Source organism: Pongo pygmaeus, chromosome 11 (assembly GCF_028885625.2).
Source record: "Pongo pygmaeus isolate AG05252 chromosome 11, NHGRI_mPonPyg2-v2.0_pri, whole genome shotgun sequence".
NCBI lineage: Eukaryota > Metazoa > Chordata > Mammalia > Primates > Hominidae > Pongo > Pongo pygmaeus.
The window spans coordinates 99,720,608-99,741,682 of record NC_072384.2 but is presented as its reverse complement, the minus strand read 5'-3'; the positions used below and the strand labels follow the sequence as shown (position 1 = coordinate 99,741,682).

At 38.5% G+C, this 21,075-nt stretch overlaps 1 long non-coding RNA gene and 1 pseudogene across 1 annotated transcript in view; both read right to left on the bottom strand.

Moving 5' to 3' along the window:
* Nucleotides 1–17,077: 17,077 nt before the first annotated feature.
* On the bottom strand, nucleotides 17,078–18,091 carry LOC129031594 (selenide, water dikinase 1-like; annotated as a pseudogene).
* A 585-nt stretch (nucleotides 18,092–18,676) lies between these two features.
* LOC129032174 (uncharacterized) overlaps nucleotides 18,677–21,075 on the bottom strand; it is a 52,433-nt gene continuing 50,034 nt past the window's right edge. Inside the window, exon 7 of the long non-coding RNA XR_008501210.1 lies at nucleotides 18,677–18,810. This is a non-coding gene — a long non-coding RNA (uncharacterized LOC129032174). The remainder of the gene's footprint in view (nucleotides 18,811–21,075) is intronic.

The window sequence follows — 21,075 nt, the reverse complement described above, 5'->3', positions numbered from 1 at the left end:
AAACAGAGTTGAAACGATTGGTTTTATTGCTTTTGTCAGTTTTGTAAGCTTTGGCTTATGAGCACATTAACGATTCTGACAATTTTCTTAGACATTTCACAATTTGTGACCTTGGTTATATGACCTTCCTTGCTTTATATATGTATTCTTTCAAAATCTAAACTCATCAGAGGATTTCTGGGCAGTCTTACTCGTGTCCTTATTTCCACATTTATTTATCATAACATGGTCAGAATTTCATTTTTAGAGCCCACCATCTCTCTTAGGCAATGCTCTCTCTTCATAAAGCTGTATTTTCAACTTCCTCTAAACTACTTTTCAAATCTTCTTAGTCTTAAGGCCTTGGATATATGCTGGACTCTAACCAAAAGTCAACATCTTATATATTAGTTATTCCTAGATGGCATGATCACTTTTTTCTGTAGTCTCTGTTGTTATTATGGTCTCAGAAAATGAAAGATTTAAATGAATAGTATACTTTGTCAAGATAATTAGGCTAAGTAATTGATATCAGCAAGTAGCTGTGTGGCAGGGGTCTGCCTAGTCCTGATTGCTTGGTTTTATTCTGTAACACAAAGTGAAAGCTGTCAATTTTAGGTTTTGGCCTTAGGGAAATGCAACATGACTAGTCCAGCTATAGCTTCGTTTGAAAAGCTTCCAAGTCTACATACATGTTATATAGAAGCACACATAGTACACCCATGGCACATTGAAATCAAGACTCTGTAGTACCTCAACACGCTTCTCCAGGGCCCTGTAACTCATGACCACAATGAGCAGAGCAGCGGTGTTCCTTGTTTATTCCATCTGCGTAACCCAATAGTAGTAAAATTAAAGCTTCATAAACAAGAAGATATTGAACTCTTTAGCAAAGTCAAGTATGTTGTGAAAAAACGCAAATGGGTGTTTCAATGCAGACATTTTGTCGAGACGCTTAATTTTGTTTGTCGGACCCAAAATGTGGGAGTTGCAACAATCATTATTTCTTTTCCATGTGGGACATAACAACATAACAACTTATATTGTTAGCATTTTGTTCTAGCCTTCTTTGTTAGGTTTTGGTTGAATTCTCAATTGCAGTAATGATATATGTGATCACTAAAGAACATAAGTCAGAATATCCACCATCTGTTAGATCAGCATTTGCTTAAGAACATCAGCTGGTGTGAAGGAAGAAAATATTCGAACTTTGATTTTTACTTCTTATTTCATCAATTTTATTTTTTGTGCATGCTTTGTTATATATATAATATATTAATATAGGGGTACGTTTTATAAAGCATATTGATAAATAAGTGTAAATATACTGGAGGATTAAAATTTATTGATTGTGGTTCATGATCAAAAAAGTTGGAGACCATTATGTTTTATATAAAAATGGCCCCCAACATTTTTGATTATGTATAATATATATGAAACCTCCCAGAGCTTGGAACTTATATTTTGCTACATTAAAAATGGAATCTATTGATATTTCTTGAGAACTCAATAGGAACAAATATGCTAGAGTACGAAAAACCAATTTAAATGAAAATAGAATTTCACTGACCAGCAAGGTCTGGCAAACATTAGAATGGGCCATAGAAATGGAGACTTCCGGTTGTCTCTCAATATCTGTTCTCTCTTCCTCCTTAGTAGCAGAACCCATGATTTTTAAACCATGCACATTCCTCAGTTTCTATTACTACTGGGTGCTATATGTGACTGAGTTATAGCTAATGGGATATAATCAGATGTATGCGACTTCTGAGATGTGTCCTTAAAAGGAAAGGAAGCCACTTGTGGTGGCTCATTCCTGTAGTCCCAGCACTTTGGGATGCTAAGGCAGGAGGATCACTTGAGCTCAGTAACTGGAGACAAGTCTGGGCAACACAGTGAGACCCCTGTCTCTACAAAAAATACAAAAATTAGCTGGGCTTGGTGGTGTGTTCCTGTAGACACAGCTACTTGGGAGGCTAAGGTGGAGGATCCCTCAAGCCCAGGAAGTTGAGGCTGCAGTGAGCTATGATCACTATACTCTAGCATGGACAATAAAGTGAGACCCTGTCTCAAAAAAGGAGGTTGGGGGTGGGTATGCCATTCTTCCACTCTTCCTTCCTGCTAGCAGGAATAAGGCTAAACATCAGACATCTATCTTGAACCATGAGGAAGAAGCCACTCACTGAGGATGATGGAGCCACCATTAGAAGGACCAAGACAGAAGGACGATGGAGTCATTATACCAGCTCTGGACTGCTGAGCTCCAGATTGCCTTTATGAGAGAAAAAAAATCAATTTCTATCTTGTTAAAGCACTGTAATTTTGAGTTTTCTGTTATTCAGTACTGAATCTTATATGGCTAATGTAGTTATTAATTTTAATTAATTTATTAACTTAAGATTAAATTAAATTTATTAATTTTAATTGTGAAATGTTTTTAAAAGTACAACATATTGAATATTGCATCATAAAATATCTTATATACTATGATTTAATTATATACACCTATTATTCCAACCTTTATTGAACACTAATGCATATACAGAGAGGAAAAGATAGTGATTACTTACAGTTAAAATAGGAGATACAGACACAAACTACAACAATTAAAAGCAAGAGTGGGACAATAAAGGAACTGTAGTTTAGAAGAGAAGAGAATATTATCAGGAGGAGGGAATGTGGAAGAAACTGGTAGATAGGGATGATCATGCAGACACAAAGTACATTCTGATGACATTGAGAAAGCACGAAATGTCGACAAAAAGGGGTCAATAGATGGAAAATTGTTCCAAATTTGGTCTGGAATAAAACTCTTTGTGTGCGAGACAGTTCACAACCAACTTTCTTCTGCAATGAAATTAGCATTCCTGATACATGCTTAAGCAATTTTCTGAGAAACTTTAATGCAATTAAAAGCTTTTCTGGGAAGTCAGCTCCTTACCTCCTCTATTGATGTTCTTTAACCAGACAGATGGTTTTTCTGAATTTTGTCTAAAATTTTTATCTAAACATTCTCCTTTTCCATAATACCTCCCTACTAAAAGTGAATCTTTGAATTAGCCTCATTAGATTTCTTCCCTGGAAGCATGAGAAATAAAAACTTAGATATGTCTTTGTAAATAAATTTGTTGAAAAGGGTTTTTTATTGGCCTAATTACATTTTGACAAAATAAAGTGTGCATGTGAGGACATAGTTGCTAAGACAGGCTAAATGATATTGGAAAGCAATGCATACTGGGCTAAGGAATCTAATCTCTGGTGGGGAGTATGGAGCCACTGAAAGTGGCCAGAAGCACAGAAAATACTCAAATGCATAGTTGTTAAATTGCACTGAAGAGTAATGCAATCCAGATAATATTGTAGGGCTACTTATTTGGAAATAGTGTGCTGGGTAATGCAGGAGTATCTGAGCTGCTTCACTATTATTCAACAGAAACTACTATGTGAAGTTCACCAATGCCCACCTTGTGCTACCTGTGATTTCTGCAGCACTGATCTCAGCCTTCATTCTTCTTGACCTACATAGCTCATTCATGGGGTTGTCTCCCCTCTCCTTATGAAAAGTCTTCTCACTTGAGCTGTCATGGCATTGTACTGTCTTGATTCTTCTTTTCCTCTTTACTTTACCAACTCCCTGATGACCATTATTTTGTCTACTCAGTGACATTCTTCCTTCTTCCAGCCTCAGAATGCAGCTTTCCCTCAGTGGCTGCCCTGTGACCTCCTCCTCTGACACTTGCTCCCTCTTAGGGTTTTCACACCTGATGGTACATTGGGACCTCCTGCAGCATAGTAAATATCTTTCACCATATAAAATGTAAGAGCTGTTTCTATTAGCACTATCTTGAAAATAGCAGATAGATTTCCATAGATTTGGGCTGGGCTGAGAAATCTACCTGAATGCATGGGGGAGAACCAAATGACATCTCAGTAATTTATTTCTAGACTGGGATCCTAAGCTTATGTTTTTGTGTTTTAACTTGGAAAATCTTTGTCTGACTTTAACCTTGAAGGACTATATTAAGGAATACTTTCCATATTAATATTAACAATATGGTTTATGGCACATTTAAATTAGACATAATCAAAAGTCTCATTTTGCAAGTCTGAAAAAAAAGACACTCTATGATATGATTTTATCAGGTTATTTTTCTTTCTTATATCTATTTCATCTCCATGTCTTGTTTATGCGTCTAATTTTGCAGTTGTCACATGGAATTATAAATTCAACTGTGAATTTCCTGTGAACGCATGGACTGTATGAGTTTGTTTCTGTATTCCAATTGTTTTAGTACATGCCTAGCATATAGTAGGTGCAAAACAAAATTTGCCAATTAAATTAAAACAAAAAATGATGTCATTACGAAAAAATATAATTATATAGCAAAAATTAGAAGCTAAATAAGAGTAGAAATTATATTGAGAAGATTTGGAAGGTCTGAATCTTATTCATGATGAATTTTAAGGAAATGTCAATGGAAATTACTTTTAGCTTTTATTCTTTGTGACTTTTTTTTTTTTTTTTTTTTTTGAGACAGAGTCTCGCTCTGTCGACCAAGCTGGAGTGTAATGGAGTGATCACAGCTTACTGCAACCTCCACCTCCCAGGTCTAAGCAATTCTCCTGCCTCAGGCTCCCAAGTAGCTGGGATTACAGGCACGTGCCACCACACCCAGATAATTTTTGTATTTTTAGTAGAGACGGGGTTTTACAATGTTGACCAGGCTAATCTCAAACTCCTGGCCTCAAGTGATCTTCCCACCTTGGCCTCCCAAAGGGCTGGGATTACAGGTGTGAGCCACCGCGCCCAGCCAATTTTGTGACTTTCAGTTGCAGTTGACACTTACGTCTCCCTGACTTTCTCTGTGATTGTCTAAAAAGAATCTGCAAATTCTTTGATACTCCTGCAATAAAAGATTGAGTCTAATTACCCTTCCTTTGAACATGGGTCAGGTTTAGTGACTCAATTCTACCAAACAGAATGAGGGAGAGGCAACCTCCTAACAGTTCTGAGGCTGGGTTAGGAGCAGAGATGCAGCTTCTGCCTGACTCTGTCTCTTAGGAGATGTGCCTTTTGGGGCTCAGGCTGCTATGTTAGAAGTCCAGATATCCTAGAGCTGCCCTGATGCAGAGAACAAGCAGAGAGACCACTTGGAGAAGGTCCAGTTTTTCCAGTTGCCAGCTGTCTGAATCTTTCCAGCCAGAGCACCAGGTATCAGGCATGTGAGTGAAGAAGTCTTCAAGATGACCTCAGTCCCAGCCACTGTCTTCCTGTAACCTCATTAGACCCCAAACCACCCAGCTACCCTGCTCCCAAATTCCTGAGCCACAGAAATCTAAAAGATAATAAATGATTTTTATTATTTTACACTGCTAAGTTTTGGGGTGATTTGCTATACAGCCATAGATACACACTCTCACTAAATTATCATCTCTAAAATCAGCCAAATTCATCTATTTAAGTGCATCATGCTTTTCAAAACATGTTAAAACTTACATGTAGTAAATCTATTTATATGCTTCTAAATTTTATTCCCCTTTTTTTGTGTATATCCCTGATTAGCTAAAGCAAAGACCCTCTCATGTCAGTTTGAGAGTTATGAATATGAAACTTCAGAACTTGCAGCCTTTCAGAGCTACCAAGAATGTAACACATTCAGGGCTGGCTGGGAGGAAGAGGGATAGAGAAGGAGCAAGGGTACCAGGTAGCTATGGAAGTCAATCAGCAGGTGATTGGCACACACTGGTATCCCCATTACAAACACAGTGTAGTCTTCTAGGGCAAAAAACATGTAACTCTTTAAGGAAGATAGCATATCACATTTTCTGTGACCCAGAACATGGGAGAGTCTGAATCCGGACGATGACACTTTGATCCCACCCCATGTTAAGATCTGAGGTTCTGAAGCAGGAACAATTATAAACAGATACAATAAAACTTAAAAAGAAGGAATTTCTTATTTTCAGAGCTTTGAGTTTTGTTATAAGAACTGTGTTCTTTGATCTGACAGGAAGAGAAGTCTATGTTCCTCTTAAGATATATATGGTGCTCAGGTCTTTAGGTACTCTGGGCGAGACAGAAACAATCCCTGGCCAAAAGATTGTCAGGAAAGCCACCTGGCAGGGCAGCTGGGCTAATATTGTCCCAGCTCAGTCAATCTGGAAGAGAACATTGACCACTCAGCTAGCAGGGGACAGTAGACCTTTGAGGATCAGTGCATGATTTTAGGAGCTCCTAAAAGAATCTTCAATTTTGAAAAGAACCTGGCATTTGTTAGTTGTCTGTGGAATTTTGAAAAACTTTTGCATACTGTCAAACTTCAGGTTCTTATGACTTGACTCTTCCAGGATATGTAAGAGAGTTTGGGAGGTTTTTTTTTCCTTTCAAACTTTCTTTGACTTGTTTGTAATTAGGGCTCTTGCCTACATGTGGTTCCCTCTGCCTGGAATGCCCTTCTCCCAACCTGCACTCCCATAGGCTGCCCTCCCATCATAAGCATATGCTTCTTGGAGTGGCTTCCAAGAAGTCTCCCTTTTGCCACCAGAGTTGATTACCACCTCATTTGTGACATCCACTGATGGTGCTTAGGCCTCTACAAGACCCTTTTCCATGTTGTGTGGTCATTATTTATTTTCTGACTCCATTCACTAGGCTGTGATCTCCTAGAAGGCTACCTTTTTTTTTTTTTTTGCCATGGATTTAATACAGATATTATGCCTTTCCTGGTTTCCTCTTCCCACTTCCCGGGCAAGCCAAGCAGTAGGTACTCTCCTAATGGGTCTTGACACTTGCCATTTATGGAAACACAGACCGAGTTTTCCACTGACCTTCTCTAGGTTGCCTGGCAAGAGCCAGCTGGGCAGCTTGTATGCTCAGCATTGGCGTGTACTTCTTCTGAGAAGCTGGTAGTAAAACTTAGGTTATTTAGCCTTCTTTTCACAAGGCTAATGTCATGTGAGCCTTATAGAAGGACAGAAGAAGAGGGGACTGGGCCCCTCTTGTGTACCGTATCTGGTCCATCTAACCCACCTCTTGGTAGGAAAGGGGAGCTGTGAGTCTACTGACTCTGCCTGTGCATCTCAGCCTGCTCTAGTGTCTCTTGTGCCATGTTCAACTGGGCCCTTTGCCTGATACTAGGCCACTGCTTGGAGATAAAGTGATCAAGAGAAGATGTATACACACATACATACATACATACATACAAAGTCTGTGAGTTTTGGGGAACAAGTGGTTTGCGGAAAAGCTAAGGTTTAAAGGTCTCCATCAACCCCCATCAGTCACTCTCTTCTCTTCTACTGATACAAAAAAGAGAGAAAGACCTTATTACTTTGCCTGAACGTGTTTTCTGCAACTTCCTTGTTATTTTGATTGAAAAGTCTCTTGATTTCTGCCATTGATCCTAGACAAAACTGATTCTTGAGTCCTATTTTGCCTTGGTAAATAATCAGGGTTTCTACTTAAAAACCCAGAGGCCAGAAAGTGACAGCAGGTAAATGCACCTACTGGAAAGCTGAAATAAATTTAAATTTAAAAATCTCATTGTTGATACCTGCTAAATTTGCTACCACTTCATTTAGAGGTGACTTCCAGTATTTGGCATTCCAAAATTAAATATTAGGAGAATCTCTGCTTTTAAGCCAGAAACAGAAAGTTCTCTCTGTCACAAATATCTTCCCATTATCTTTCTGCAAATTATTAAAAGGATTGATGGCTAAAGGAAAGCAGTAGGAAATATAGTAACTTTCCCAGGGTATAAATCCATGTAAGGATTATGCTTGCAGGTAGAAACATTATGTTTCATGTAATCACCATTTGAAATTTTAATTTTGAATTGTGGTACTTGCCCAGGAGAGCCACTATATCAATCTCAAAACTAGGAAAAAACTCATTCTTTCAACTTGAGAGCTATTTTGGTATTGGTTTATAACATGCCTTTCTCTTAAGACTCCCGAAAATTATATTTTATTATAAAATTCCCCAAATCTTGTATAAAATATTATCTTTATGTAGATAACATCTGGAAAATGACCCAGCATTACATAAAAGCAAATCAAGGATGGAGGTAAGAATAGTTCATTCCTGGGTTTCCTAATTCTGTTCTTTTGTTATAAACTGTGTATTATTTTACTGGCTTTATGGTTTCACAAACAAAAGGTTCGGCAGAATCTTTGGACATCAAATGGCCTTTATGAAACAATGTCTTGATGAGTTAAATAAAAACGAATCAGAAACACATGGACTTGACTTCCCTTGAAATATAAGAGGATGCACAAATCAAGGCAAAGACCACTTAACAAACACTGGGTTTGGGTTTCCTGAACCTGAAATGTTAAAATAACTAGCAAGGACTTATTGAGGCTGAAAAATGATCAGTTCCAGTATTTCTAACTGAAAACTAAAATGAGGAGAGGCAGGGGGGTCCTAGAAGAGAAGGGAGTGGCCATGGGGCAGATGGAAACCTTTGAAAATTATCTTTTCCTCCAAGCTGTTTGTTTCCCAAAGCTCACAAACTTTGCTTTTATTTATTTATTTTTTTCTCTTTTGCTTTGATTTCCAGATTTCAGCTGAAGACCTATCTAAAATATTCTGAATTGGTTCAGCTGAAGTCTTTCTAGTCTCTTCTCAAAGGCACAAAACCATGATATTTGGTTAAACAATGCTCTGTTCATTCTTGAATTGAAAGATAAATTCATATATTGGTTATCCAGGGAGTTCGGTTAAGTTGAATTTATTTCCTAGTGAGTTGGACTTCTCAGCATTCCCCAAACCCACGAAATAAATTCTTTCAGAAAGCACTGTGAAAAAGTTGTAAGAAAGAATTATTACGTACTAGACTACAGATTTTAAAATAGATTGTAAGCCTAGAGGAAAAAAAAAGAAAAGCTTGAATTATTACAATCTGAGATACAACAGTTTCTTTGCTTCATCCTACACTGTATCTGGGATTCCCAGAATTTCTTCTCTGGCCCAGATCTGATTCTTTCTCCTTTCTTCCCGAGTTCCCCTGGGAACTCAGCCTGCTTCCTTAATTCTTCCACAGTTGTTTCTCTCTACTCTTTGCAATTTTTGTCTCCAAATCCAAGTCTGGCTGCAGTGTGAAGCAGTTACTCATGACTACTTCAGAAAGCATATATTTTTAAAAATATTATTTTAGATATTTTATTTGTAATAATAATAATAGGAAACTGACTGGGGCGACAAAAATAACAACCAAGGGGAGGTCTCAGAGTAGTGGCAGAGTAATCCCTGATCTCTTGTTCCTTACTTCCTCTGTCAACTGAAAACTTGAATACAGCAGTCCTGCCTTGCCTCTTATCTCTGAGGGTAGATCTCAGCTCCCAGACCTGCTCATCTGAAGGTCAAGTGAGTCCTTCATTGGCCATGCCTGGAGACACTATGCAGATTGCATCATTAATGTCTACTTGTATTAAGGGAGAAGTTTCCATTTCTGAAGACCTTCTGATTATAGGACATTTGTTCACTACTGCTATGTGCGGTATAAAATCAACCTCTTTGGGCATATTCTCATGTACTCCCTCCTATTTATGAAAAACTATTTTTAAGGTATTTCAGACTCATCAATTTTTAAACTTTAAAGTTAAAATAATATTTTTATCACTTAAATATGAGATGTTTCACTTAGTCATCAATATAATATATATTTGTTTCCAGTAGGTCCAAAATGTGTGGCACTGTGAATACAATGTGGTCAAGTGTGTGGTGTAATTTAAAACGACAACTGTGAAAGCATTCAGCAAAGCCCAAGAGTTCTAAGGGGAGTTCTTCATTAACACTGTCAGCAAGCACCATCACATTGCTTCCTCTGGATCTCTACTAATAGTATTTTAGCACATGATGTAAAATAAAAATAATATTTTGGGTTTGGTGACTACTATTTTTTGTGCATATTGTCTCTCTCTTGTGATGCAAGACCTTTTCAGATGCTTGAGTTCATTGTTTCTTCTCTTGCCACTCTCATAGCTCCCTTCTATAGAGCACTTACTATGAGGCTTATGCCTCATTTAATCCTTGAGCAACCCTGTGAAGAAGTTAAATAATCATGTTTCATGACAGAACAAATTTAGACTCAGACACATTAATTGGCTCAATACCAAGTCACTAATAAAGTGGAAGAGCCCACATCTGAACCCAGATCCAATTCTATTTTCTTTGATTGATTGATTTATTTTTATTTTGTTTTGTTTTCTTGAGACAGGGTCTCACTCTGTCGCTAAGGCTGGAGTGCAGTGGTGCAATCTCAGCTTACTGAAGCCTCGACCTCCCAGGCTCAAGCAGTCCTCCCACTTCAGCCTCTCAAGTAGCTGGAACTACATGTGCATGCCACCACACCCAGCTAATGTATTGTTTTTTGTTTGTTTGTTTGTTTGTTTTTTGTAGAGACGAGGTCTCACTATGTTGCCCTTGCTAGTCTCCAATTCCTGCTCTCTCGCGAGCCTCCCATCTTGGCCTCCCAAAGTCCTGGGATTACAGGGATGAGCTACCATGTCAAGCCCCAGATCCAACTCTAAAGTATATTTTATCTCAACATTCCTCTCCATTTTCTTGGTTGTCTGTACACAATGCCTAGAACTTTCAAAGAAAGGTGCTATATAAAAATCAGTTCTGAAGTTAGAGTAATAATGGACAGGAAAACTGACTCACTATTTTATAACTGTATCATTATAAGTCCATAAAATGTTAGAGTGGTAGGGGCATTTATGATCACCAAATTTAACCTCATTTTTACATAGAAAAAAGCCTGCTAGGAATAGAATGTCATCTTCAAAGTGGCACTTAGGTTGCAATCACAGTCCCCACTCCTCAAGCCAGTGTGCTTTCCAATGCATTTACACCTGGTCTGATGAATCATAGTATAGACAAAAGAGAAAAACTCCACCAAGGAAAAGCAACTCCACTTCACTAGATCCCCAAAGGTATCACTTTTTTTTTTTTTTTTTTTTTTGAGATGGAATCTTGCTCTGTTGCCTAGGCTGGAGTGCAGTCGCGCAATCTCCACTCACCGCAACCTCGCCTCCTGGGGTCAAGCAATTCTCCTGCCTCAGCCTCCTGAGTAGCTGGGATTACAGGCATGCACCACCATGCCTGGCTAACTTTTGTATTTTTAGTAGAGACAGGGCTTCACCATGTTGGTCAGGCTGGTCTCAAACTCCTGACCTCGTGATCTGCCCACCTCGGCATCCCAAAGTGCTGGGATGACAGGTGTGAGCCACCACCCTGGACCAAGGTATCACATCATTAAGGTTATTGCCAAAGCTACCATTTCTAAAACCAAGAGTTCTGAGGAGAGCTGTGAGTGTTTTGCATTGGATTCTAATGGCTGTCCAATCATTGAATATATGAAGTTCTTTTTGACAGTTGGATGTCAAGACAGAAAAAGGCAGTGTGACCATTTTTCAAATGCTGCATGTATGCGTAACATGGGCATGTGCTGTAGTACCATTAATTGAGTCCTTGTTTTTTGTTTAGAGTATACAATTGGGTCTAGAATTCAGCAAATCTATAATAGCTCTTTGATTGCTTAGACTCAGGGGTCCTTCCTTATCAGTCCTAAATTATCTTCCTGTTTGTGTGTCTTTTCTTTATTTGCCACAAGTCCTAGAAATTCAGCTTGTTTTCCTATTTTAGTTTAAAAAGATGATGGAGCAACCACAATTATTTTTATTGAACACTTGTTATACGCAAACACTGTTTGTAGTGCTTTACATGCATTATTTTGCTAATCCTTATGAAGTAGATCCTATATTATTCCATATTTATAGATGAGGAAACTGAGATACAGGTTAAGTAACTTTAGCAGGTTAAATCACAAGGAAGTGACTGAGCTGCTCTGCACTATGTCGTTTTGGTTTCTCCCAGATTTCTCCTTTGTTACTCCTAAAAGGCAGGCACATACTATATGCCTTTTCCCATCACATTAGAAAAAATAGGGTTTTGCTGGTAATTACTGCTACAAAACAGAGTAACACAATCTAAACATTAGTTAGTTACGAGGTAACAGGGCCTTACAAAGTTCTTTTGATTGTGATTTGTGGTCTGTACTTTATGAATGCCTCCTGACCTGACAAAAAGAAGCCATAATCCTCTCTGTTCTCTTCTTTCTTTCTTTATTCTTTTTTTTTTTTAAACGAAGTTTTGCTCTTGTTGCCCAGGCTGATATGCAAATGGCATGATCTTGGCTCATTGCAACCTCTGCCTCCCTGGTTCAAGCGATTCTCCTACCTCAGCCTCCTGAATAGTTGGGATTACAAGTGTGCACCACCACCCCAGCTAATTTTTTTGTATTTTTAGTAGAGACGGGGTTTCACCACGTTGGCCAGGCTGGTCTTGAACTCCTGACCTCAGGTAATCTGCCTGTCTCGGCCTGTCAAAATGCTGGTATTACAGGCATGAGCCACCATGCCCGGCTTGTTATCTACTTTCATTTCCCTGGGGATAGCAGTCTTTTTATTCCTGTGTGCCTTTTTGCCTACCTGAAGAAACTGGGGTGTCTAAAGACACTGGTGACAGAGGCTGAAGCAAAGGTGTATCTTGATCCCATCCCACGGGCTCATGTCATTACTAAGCCCCTCCAGACTCCATGGTATGCCCGTCCCCAGGTTTCTGTGTATCCCAAAATGATCCCCTCTGCAAAGAGAAGTAGGAAGGAAGGAGAGGATAGGAAGTGAAGAAGAAATATTCTTATCAGTTAACACATAATCAGCGTGTTTTCCTGTAGCATCTTGCTGGTAAAGGTTGAGAGTGTACTTGGACTTAATTTTTCTTTTAAACAGATTCATCACTTCCCTTTATGGGCATAGTAAAGACAGATACGACTAGGATTATATGGTGAATTGGGCCATTGATTCCTAGCCTACTGGTTGTCCAGGCTATTGGAAGCAGGCAAGTAAATTTTATGCAGAAATGAGCTCCACTGTTTTTTCATAATCTAGTATTATGCTGACACTGTTATATGTTATAGAATAAAATCATAATTAAAATTTTAAAAAACCAAAGAAGTAATTCCAATGGGAAGACACATGCCTTGGCTCTGCCATTAATTAGTTTTGTGGTTTTTGGCATATTCTTTAGCTTTTTGGGGACTCAGTTTCCTAGTTTTTAAAGTGAGAGAAAAAAAACTTGTCATTTCTAAGATATCTTTAAGTTCTAATATTCTGTGATTTATAGGAACCATGTGAATAATGGAGGCTTTTGAAGCTTAAAAGTATGGTATTATAATGGATTTTATGCTTTCCTGTTATTTTGAATTTTATTAGACTTTTGGTTCTGGATATTAAAGCAGAATTGAATATTTTTCAATTAGCTCTGTAGGTAGTACTGAACACATATTTAATTCAGGAAGTAAAAAGCTAAAATCTTGTATTGGGGGAAAAAGAAGTGTTCTTCAGTTTTCTTAGACATTAAATGGCTCATTCAAAGCAACATTTTGATAAATTGTGTAAATGAGAGAAGAACATATGGATTAAATTTTCCTTGAAATACATACGCATTTAAAAATTAAGAAGAAAAAGTGCTTGGCAAAGCCCATTTGGGGTTCTGCCAAATGGAAAACATTTTAAAAATAGTTGAAAATGTAGTTTTATCTTGAAATGCTACCATATTCACCGATCTTTATTGATTATATATTTTTAAATTTGTTAGTTACTCTCCTTATATTTATTTTTACAGTTTTTTTTAATGCTCTGGGGGCTTGTTCAATTATAGTACTTTTTTTTTTTTTTTTTTAAACAGAAAACACAGTCCATCAGTCACTGAAGAGCACATCAGTGTATCGGTCACTCCCTCTGTTAATCCTGTTACTTGGACTTCCGTAGAAGTTGCAGTTTGATCTTTCGTGTAGTAATGACTGGCATCAATTTATATTGATACAATGAAAAATTCTAAAGAACACTTTGTGATAGAGAAATAAAGGAGATCTTGTCTTTGAAGATGCAGAATATGGCAAGTAACTTTCCAGTAAATCATTCTATTTTAGTGGAGGAGTTTTGAAGGAAGATAAGCCCTGAGTTTCCTGATTATATATAATTCAAACATAGATATTCAAAAGTCTTAGAGATAACATTCTTCCGTATGGATAGAAGAGTTTGCTTTGTCTATAGATCCCATTGTACAACTTGAAGAAGAGAAGAATTATTTTCTTAAAATCTCAAAAATCATATTTCTGCAATTTTCTTGAAATCTCAGAATCACATCTAATTTCTGATCAAATTGGCAACACTCTCTAGTTCTAAGTGTTCAGTTCATCTGGAAAGAACTTGGTGCAATTTGTGTAATTACTTTACAGCTATCTGCAAAACAAACTGTGGGAGTCACGTCTCTGTCGATGAATGTACAGATTCAGGTCACTAGAACATAATCCTGAAACTGACAATTCTCGGTGAGATTTTTCTCCTCTTTCAGTTCTCCTTTTTTTTTTTTTGAGACAGGGTTTCTCTCTGTCACCCAGGCTGGAGTGTAGTTGCACAATCACGGCTCACTGCAGTCTTGACTTCCTGGGCTCAGGTGATCCACCTCCCTCCCAAGTCTCTGCGAATACAGGTGTGTGCCACTACACCCAGCTAATTTTTGTATTTTTTGTAGAGATGGGTTTTCGCCATGTTTCCCAGCCTGTCTCCTTTCCTTTTTATGATTGAATGCTTTTGAAAAGAATGTTGTTTTATTATAAAATTTTAATGAACGAAGAATTTATTTTGGTGTTAAAATCTTAAACCCTGTTAGATGGTACCATAAGGGTTTGTATTCTACTCAGGATATATCCAAGGAAATGATAAGATTTGTTTGCATAAGATGGTAACAATATCTTGTCTTTTGAGGCTAATCTTTAAAACCCAAGAGTATGTGTTAATTGTTGGGTTGTCCTTTTTCTTCTATAGCATCAAAATATTATATGTTATTGTTAATAATTTTCAATGAATTCTTTATGATTTAAATAAAAATCATTCTTATTGGGCTCATATGTTTTACCCCCACAAAATTGTGAATAGAATTTGTACAGTTTCATGAACGCTGAAATAAAAAATGTAGGCAATTTTCTTTTTTTTTTTTTTTCTTTTTTCTTACTCAGAGGTTTCCAATACATTTTATTTTGCAGACCACTGGTTTGTAGCTTTTTAGGACCAACATCTGTATCAATTCCTATAAAATGTCCAATCAATTTCAGTTCCATAGCAGGCTCTTCTATGCTGCGCACCATGCTTATGACTGAAGGTCTAGTTACACATGCATAAAGGCTGCCCTTCCCGCTGGTTCCTGGACGAGGGCGCATCCAAGTTAAAGCCTCTTCCGGGAGCTCCATCTTCGCAGGGGGTCATTTCCTTTGGCAATAAGTCAGTTTTTGTGTGCGGCTTTGGTGCCTGTGAACAGGAAGCATCAGAAACGTGCAGGATGTGCTATTTTTTCTCTGATGAAGATGGGAACTTGAGGATCCAGTGCTCTTGTGCTTAATGACAGGAATCCCTCAATTGCTTACTAGGTTAAAATATAAGGAAGGCTTCACTTTACGCAACACAGATAACACCTTTTGAGATTGCCTATTTTTTCTAGAACTACAAAGTTGAATTCAAGAAAATATAGGTCCCATGAAAGACTTAGAAGTTTTATAAAACTAAAATCTAGTTTTTCCCGATAAATTGTACTTTAGGCAAAACCCTCCCAATGCTTCTAAAATAATACTAAAAGGGGCATCTGATTATACAAGAGCAATTTAAAAAATTAAATATTTATTTGAATAACAAGTTTAAGTTGGAGCTGCAATGTTGGCAATGCAGGTTTTTAACACAGATCACAAAAAGCGTGCACAAAAAAGTACTGGTGCAAAGGACAAAATAATGCTAAGAATTGGGCTAAATATCTGCTGATTTCAAGAAAACAAAAGGCCTGAAATCACTGTACAAAATAGAAAATGTATTAAACACTACCATCCACAGAACAGTCTTTATTATTGATTATATTTAAAAATTATTTGCGTAATTATATATTGAATTGTAAATGAGTATTATACATGAGCCTCCTTTCAGAAGGCAATTCCTTGTAGCACTATAGAACATCTAATTACATTGCAAAAAGTATCCTTCTTTGCTATCGATAAAGAAAACAGTTAGTGGTATTACTGTAAATATCAGAAAGGCTACAAAAAAAGAAATAAGATTTCTTTTTTGTCTCTTCAAAGTGTTTTCCATGCAGTGAAGCACTTGCCCTGTTGAACTGAGTGCGCCACTGGAGAATGTTCTGGGTCCGAGATGCTCTTGAGAGACAAGACTAGGCTTTTCCAAATCAAACATTCAAAGGAATCATGCAACCCTCTTATGACTGGGATACTGTCATGTGCCACTTACCAATGCTGTCTCTCCAGAAAACCATTCAAGATGCTTAAAAAAAAAATCAGACTTATGATAAATATACATAAAATGAAGACACCAACTGCTATTTGACAAGACTACAGGTAATGTCTGTGCTATGTGAAAGCACCTTTAAAAAGAGCCTATGCAGAAAGAGATAAGTGTCTAAAGATTCAAAATGAATCAACAGTATTGGATAACAATATAATTCTCAACTCAGAAGCTGCCTCAAGATTAGGTGCATCTTCAGTTAATGTAACAGGAAAAAAAGGCAATGGATTTTATTTTATTAATTGTATCCACTTACAAACCGACCTAAGGTCACCCGATGTGTAGACACAATGAGATTTCTGTTGTTTATAGTCTTTAATTGAAGTGATGATAAAGGAAATAGATCTATTTAAAAACAAAACCGAACAGCTATTTCTGTCTAGATTAAGAGGTGGCCCCGACAAGCATGTAATCCCAGCACTTTGGGAGGCCTAGGCGGGCGGATCACAAGGTCAGGAGATCGAGACCATCCTGGCTAACACGGTGAAACCCCGTCTCTCCTAAAAATACTAAAAAAATTAGCCGGGGCGGGTGGCGCACGCCAGTAGTCCCGGCTACTCGGGAGGCTGAGGCAGGAGAATGGCGTGAACCCGGGAGGCGGAGCTTGCAGCGAGCCAAGATGGCGCCACTGCACTCCAGCCTGAGCGACAGAGCAAGACTCCGTCTCAAAAAAAAAAAAAAAAAAAAAAGAGGTGGCCCCGGGTGTGGGATTCACATTTTGAGTGGCCACTTGTGGTGCGACCTCGATGATCCAGGGTTTGTCTATGATTCTGGCTGTGCAGTTGCCCTTCTCTACAATCCCAATAATCCATGCTTGGTGGCCTTCACCATATTTGGGGGGAGTTTATCTCTGCACAGAACCGAGCTGCTTGCTGATGTGGTAAACAGATCAGAAGGCCACCTGAGGTCTCTGGGCAGGTCCCGTGCATGAGGCCGAACATGTTTCCGCATGCCTTGCTCGCTGCAGCCATCTTGGCCAGCACCGGGAGGTTGTGAATTACAAATGACACCTCGTTCCTCTGCTGCTTGGCCAGGTTCTGCACATGGCCCAAAATCCCAAAGCCCATGATGTCAGTGGCTGCGTGGGCATTGAACGTGTGCATAAGTCCGGCAGCTGTCCTGTTGAGCCTCGCCATGTTCATCATCGCTTCCTGGTAGAGCAGCTCTACATCTTCTTGGGTGACCACTAGTTTAATCTTATTCCATTTCTCAGGAATATCCAGCCACTGGTGCACAGCCATTGCCACCTGTGTCCCCAGGGGTTTTGTCTACACCAGCACGTTTCCTGGCACTGCATTGTCTGGCAGGATAAATTAATTGGGCTGACAGACAGTGGTAGCAACTCCTCCCAGGACAATCCAGGGGTTTAGAACGGTTTGGCCGCCTGTTACATATGTTCCTGCTTCTTCAGCTGCGTCTTTAAAACCTTGGATAATCAGAGGCATCACTTTATCCCTTTCCCTGTCAGTCATTTTATTACTGACTCCAAGGAGCACCAGCATATTGTCACATTCCATGACCCCCGTTGTGTAGAGGTCACTGAGGACATTGACACATGCTATCCTGCCCATCATGTAAGGGTCATCTACGATCGGGTAAATGTAATCTATGGTTTGAACCAAGGAAAGCCCACCATGCCTCAAAGGAATGACACAAGTATCCATTCCAATGCCAAGGCTTGGCCTAACGACTCCCAAAAACTGCTCATCTTCTTGGAAGTGGTTCTTCTGTAAAGATTCCAGCTATTTTTGCAGGACATCTTGGGGCACTTTGCAGCCTGTGCCATTCAGTTCAGTGAATCTGGTTAGCCAGAAGCTCCTGTCCAATTCGTAACTTTCTGGGTTAAAAGGACTCCCGCGTACATATGGTTCTTGTGCCCCGCTCTCCTCACAGCTCAGCCCCTCCCCTCACTCTGGGGGTTGGCTGGGTTCTTTACGGATCCACCGGCTCGCCTTGCGCCCTCCGCCTCCTCCCGAAAACGGGCCGCGGACCGCTCCCACCATGCACCGGGCGTGGCCGGGCTCCCCAGGCGTCGCTTGAATAAAAATGCCGCGCCTGGCGGCAGCTGGGTCCCGAGCCCGCGCTTGGGCGCCGCGGGGGCTCGCCTGGCTCGGCGCGGTCTTGCGGCAGCCGGGACGCCACGCTCCCCAAGTGTAGGCAATTTTCTGTAACAACTCAGAGCAGACACAGAAGTGAAGACCTAGATGACACCTTGGAACTTCTCATGTGCTGGGTTTTGTGTTTAAAGGCCATTCAACATAATACAGCATATTTAAAACATAAAGGAAAAAATTTTTAAATGCTTTATTTTATTTACTTAGGGAATGTTATAAATACTGTAAAATGTTTACTCTCCAAACACTTTAAATATAAATTCTTTTATTCCTTGGTGTATTTGAAAGTAGTAGCATTTATTTAGTAAGTCTGAAAGAGAAATGAATGTAATTATTTTGCTGATGGTATTATGGGAAGTTATTTCAGTTCATTAATAAAGGAAGCTGGGTAATTAAATGCCTTCAAGTGTAAGGGGTTAATTTATCATTGGTAAGTTAGACTTACCAATCTAACACAGTGGTTTGGAGAATTAGATTATTGTCATAGTTTCTCAGTTACCATGAGAACTTACTTTTTTAAAAAATCAACTTTATCAAGGTATAATTTACATGAATAAAATGCACCCATTTTAAGCGTACATTTAGATGAGTTTTACAAATCTGTACATCTGTGGAACTACCATCACCACAATCAGGATATAAAACACCTACATCACCCAGAAAGCTTCTTCATGTTCCTTTGCAGTCAATCCCCTCCCCTACAGACCCTAGGAAAATACTGATGTACTTTACACCACAATAGATTAGTTTTGTCTGTTGTAGAATTTGATATAAATTCAATTACAAAATATGTACTCTTTTGTGTCTGACTTCTTTCACACATCATCATGTTTTCAGATTCATTTGTGTTGCATGTATGAGTAGGTTACATTTAGGCTGTTCACAACTTTTGGTTATTATGAATAAAGCTACTATGAACATTTATGTACTGGTCTTTGTGAGAACATAGGTTTCATTTTTTCTGGGTAACTACCTAAAAGTGAAATTGATGGGTTCTATGATAAGTATATATTCAGCTTTATAAGAAACTGTCAGATTGTCTAAAGTGGTTGCATCATTTTTTACTCTCACTGACACTTGCTGACACTTGGTATTATTACTCTTGTTAAAACAAGCTAAAGAAGTAAAAAGCTGAAGAATCTAAAAAACCAACAACTCTTCTTGTATCTGTAAGAGGAGTGAGGACACAGGGAAAACTTCAAAATTGGAAAGACCAGCAGGGGAACACAGAGAATAACAATTTACTAGAATAGACACCCACAAACAGAAACCTCCATATTCTGTTCTTCTTAACAAGGCCTGTCCTCAGGAGAAACTATTTTATCAAACCCGAATCTAGTAGGGTTTAATCAGAGCCTTATCCACCAAGGGGAAGAGAAATGCCCAACTCCAGTTTTCCACAGGGAAAAGGAGAAATACCCAACTCCAACTTTTTCCACCCATCCTGTCTCACAGGGAGAGGGGAGAAAACTGAGAAGCACTGGTAAAGCTCATAGTTCAGGGGCACAGGCTCCCTAAAAGACTGAGAACTAATCACGGGAATATAGAAAACCACTTTGACTTACTACCATATTATTAAAGGCCTATTTACCCCATACATCATTTTACCCCACGTATCATGTATACCTTTTAACAGAAAAATTATAAGGTACCCGAAAAGGCAACAAGTATGGTTTGAAGAGACTGACAAGCATCAGAACCAGAGTTAGATACATCAGAAATGTTGATATTTAACCAGGAATTAAAACAAATAATTACTAGTATGCTAAGAGCTTTAATGGATATAGGAGACAGCATGCAAGAACAGGTAAATAATGTAAGCAGAGAGATGGAGATTCTAAAAAAAGAGTAAAAAGATGTACTAGAGATAAAAAATACTGTAACAGAAATGAAAAATGCCTTTCATGGGCTTATTAGTAGACTGGATATTCCTGAGGAAATAATCTGTGAGCTTGAAGATACATGACAACAGAAACTCCCAAAACAGAAAAGCAAAGAGAAAGGAGACTGAAAAAACAGAACAGAATATCCAAGGACTGTAGAACAACTAAAAAAAGGTATACCATTTGTTTAATGCAAATACCAGATGGAGAAGAAAGAGAAAAGGAACAGAAGAAATACTGGAAGCAATAATGACTGAGAATTTCCTTAAATTAATGTCAGATGGCAAACCATAGATCCAGGAATCTCAGAGAACACTAAGCAGGATAATTGCCAAACAAAATCTGGGCATTTTATATTCAAATTTCAGAGAATCAAAGATTTTTTAAAATTTCTGAAAGAAGCCTGAGTAAAAACACCTTACCTAGAGAGGAGCAAAGGTAGGAATTGTATCCATCTCCCCGAAAACTATACAAGCAAGAAGAGAGTGGAGTGAAACATTTAAAGAGTTAAAGAAAAAAACCCATCAACCCTGAATTTTGTACCCTATAAAATTATTCCCAAAACTGAAAGAAAAATCAATAATTTCTCAGCAAAACAAAAATGAGGACATTTGCTGCAAATATACCTGCCTTGCAAGAAATGTTAAGAAAAGTTCTTTAGAGAGAAGAAAAATTATATAGGTCAGAAATTC